At 62.5% G+C, this 3185-nt stretch overlaps 1 pseudogene; it reads right to left on the reverse strand.

Annotated features, from left to right (window-relative positions):
• Window positions 1-505: 505 nt before the first annotated feature.
• Window positions 506-3152, reverse strand: LOC116465669 (sushi domain-containing protein 2-like; annotated as a pseudogene).
• Between the last annotated feature and the right edge of the window lie 33 nt (window positions 3153-3185).

The raw sequence follows: 3185 nt of genomic DNA on the forward strand, positions 1-3185 counted from the left end.
CCAACCAGGAATCATTTCATTCACTCAGTTCCCTGAGGCAAGGGGTTCGGATGCAGGAGCTACCGCTTGCCAGGGGCATCCTTAACCGTGCAGGGCTGGTGACCTTGCAGTGGCTTTTGAGGACTGAGGGAGTGACAGGAGCACAGGAGTGGCTCTGTGCAGGCCAGCGGTGAACGTTACCAGGGTGAGTTCCCTCCAGACGGCTCCCGGGATCTTCCGTAGGGAGGACATGTCCCACCGTCCCGGCCTCTCAGCTTTTGACCAGGTGGGTATGATGTGGGCACCTTGGTGGGTGTGAAGGCCTGAGGTCGGACCTCTGGCTGGGCCCCAGCAATTTCTGGCCTACGACAGCAGTTTGCAGGGGACGGATTCACCCGCCCAGCTGTGCTGTGCCATGCCGGAGCCCTCTGAGCCCAGAGTGGCCTCTGTCTTTGCATCTGAGTCCCGGACGCCACCCAGGCCTCTAGCCAGGGCTGGGAGAGGCATGAAGGCCCAGGGCTTCCCCTCAGTCTCCCCGCAGGAATGGGGAGGAGGTGAGGGCAGCCCGCAGCCTCGCGTGGCTGGACTGCTCACCCTTCAGGTCCATCCATCTCTGCTCGGCGAAGCTCAGCACCTCCTGGTTCAGCAGCACCTCCAGACCTCTGGTCCTGTTGGCCAGCCTGACCTCCACCACATCTGAGTTGCCCTCCTGGATGGCCAATGTGGTCAGCCCAGTGCCGTGGGTCTCCGTGCCTGTGGTGGTGGGAGCGGAACGGTAGCCACTTGCTCCAGCCTCCCACCTTGGATCTACCCCATGACACCCAGAGCAGCCTGTAGCCCTGCCTCACCATTGGACATCGTCCCGGGCTGGGCCCGCGCCTGCACCCTCAGGTCAGTCAGCGCTGCCTCCAGCAGCACGTACTCTCCGCGCCCATTGAATGTGAAGTTGGTGCCGTTGAAGGTCACAAAATGTGGGTCTCCAAAGGCGGAGGCTGGCGTGAGAGTGGAGGGTCACGTGGGGTGCATCCCAGCCCAGCCCGATTTTTCCCAGAGTCTGGGGCACAGGATGGCACCCACCCAGTCGCGGGGGCCGGTAGTTGCGGCAGTCATTGGAGGGCTGCCGTTGCATGTAGCGGGGGCAGCCGGGTGCCCAGAGGCAGCAGTAATAGAAGCTGAGAACATCGTAGAGCCAGTGGGACATGCCGGGCACTCAGGGTGGCGTGCGGAACGGGGGTGCGCCCCAGTCATGGCCAATGTTGGGAGTGCTGCTGCCGCTGGAGTCAGCCGTCAGGAGCTGCGTCCCGTCCGCTGTGTAGCAGCACTGCTGACCCCAGCTGTAAAGGGGGCTGCTGGAGCCAGTGAGTCAGGGCCAGGCCACTGTTGGGAGCCCACCCCCGCCACCAATACCCACCCCGGCCCCGGCCTGGGGGCTCACCTGGCCTGCACAGAGCGCACACAGTGCATGGCCCCCAGGGTGGTAGGTGCACACGCTGCCTTGCTCCATGTCACAGCCGTAGTCCGTCTGCAGAGCAGCAGGTGGCCATCACCCAGTGGCCTTGGGTTCTGCCATCCCCTTCCTGAGGCCAACCCTGCAGGGGCCCTGAGACCCCAGCCCCACCCTCCAGGACACCTCTGTCTGCCTCCCCTGGTGCTGTCCTCAGTGGGGAGGCTACCCCCTCATCCCCTCTCCTGGGCCCTGATGGGAGGCTCAGGAAGAAGTGGCCGGAGTCAGCCTGGGCCTGGGTCAGGGTGCAGGGGCAGTCCGGCAGCTCCTCCAGGAAGCTGGGCAGCTGCTCCTCCAGCTCTTCCCAGGCCTGGCACTGAGTATGTGCCTAGGCCACAAGGTCTTCTAGGAAGTCATCGCTCAGGTGCCAAGCCAGCGCATGGTCATTTGTCCAGTGTGCCTGCACGTCCCTGTGGAGGCAATGATGCTGGAGCTGGGCCAGGCCACACCACCACATGGTCGCCCCACTCTTCCCACCCCTGGCCTAGGCTGCCCAGGCAAGCACAATGGGCCGCAGGCGGCCGGGCCCTCCACCCATCACCTGCGCCTCCACGCCTTCTTACTTCTGCCCTGCGTATTTTTTTTTTTTTTTTTTTGAGACAGAGTCCAGCCAGGCTGGAGTGCAGAGGCACGATCTCAGCTCACTGCAACCTCTGCCTCTCGGGCTCAAGCAATTCTCCTGCCTCAGCCTCCTGAGTAGCTGGGATTACAGGTGTGTGCCACCAGATCCGGCTAATTTTTGTATTTTTAGTAGAGACAGGGTTTCACCATGTTGGCCAGGCTGGTCTTGAACTCCTGACCTCAGGTAATCCACCCGCTTCAGCCTCCCAAAGTGCTGGGATTACAGGCGTGAGCCACCGTAACCAGCCTGCCCTGCGTAATTTTTGCTGTCGATGATCCGAAGTGCACCCACTCACCATCTCTGGTAGCTGGGAGGAGCAGGTTTTGGGGTGAAGGTGAAAGAGCCGGAGTTGGGGATGTGTGTGGCCAGGGGGTACAGGTGCGACCACTTTGCAGTCCACTCCTGTGAGTAGGGCATTCCTGAGGGAGAGGAGGCCTGGTTAGCCCTGGGGCTCCTTTGAGGCCTGGCCCCAGGCCTTGGCACCTAGAGCAGCCTGACAGATGTGTGGACGGACCACCAGGCGGTCCCCTTAGGAGGGTCTGTTCTAGCAGGGACCCTGGCTTGGGTGACCACCACCTCCTGCCACACTCCAGGATCCCTGTCCCTGCTGGAAGCCAGGCCCAGGGCCATGCCAGCTGTGCAGGGGTTCCTCATGAGCCTCCTCCCCGGGAGCCAGGCCCCATGCAGCTGCCCCCTCCCACCTGCCTGATCCCCCTGGGCTGCACTTCCCTCCATCTGAATCCCCAATCTCCATCTGGAATTCCCTTCCCTCCTCAGCCCCACCTGGAAGCTCCCCTCCTCCTCCCACACAGCTGGGACTCCCTTTCTCCCACATCTGGGGGCCCAAAGCTCTGGATGCCACCCTAGCCCTCAGCTGGCCTCACCTGTCTCCTTGTAGTCCCACAGCTCAATGGTGACGGTCTGGGTGAGCAGTGCCTCGACGTGCCACGTCAGGCTGAGGTTGCCTGAGGTGTCGGCGGTGCCATGGTATTGCCAAAGCATCTCATTCACCAACTCACTCTTCTCTATCATCGACACTTTGTTGGGGTGCACTGGGCAGGGGAGGTGAGGGGTGAGTGA

This window comes from Hylobates moloch, unplaced genomic scaffold, assembly GCF_009828535.3.
Source record: "Hylobates moloch isolate HMO894 unplaced genomic scaffold, HMol_V3 SCAFFOLD_7973, whole genome shotgun sequence".
NCBI classification, from domain to species: domain Eukaryota; kingdom Metazoa; phylum Chordata; class Mammalia; order Primates; family Hylobatidae; genus Hylobates; species Hylobates moloch.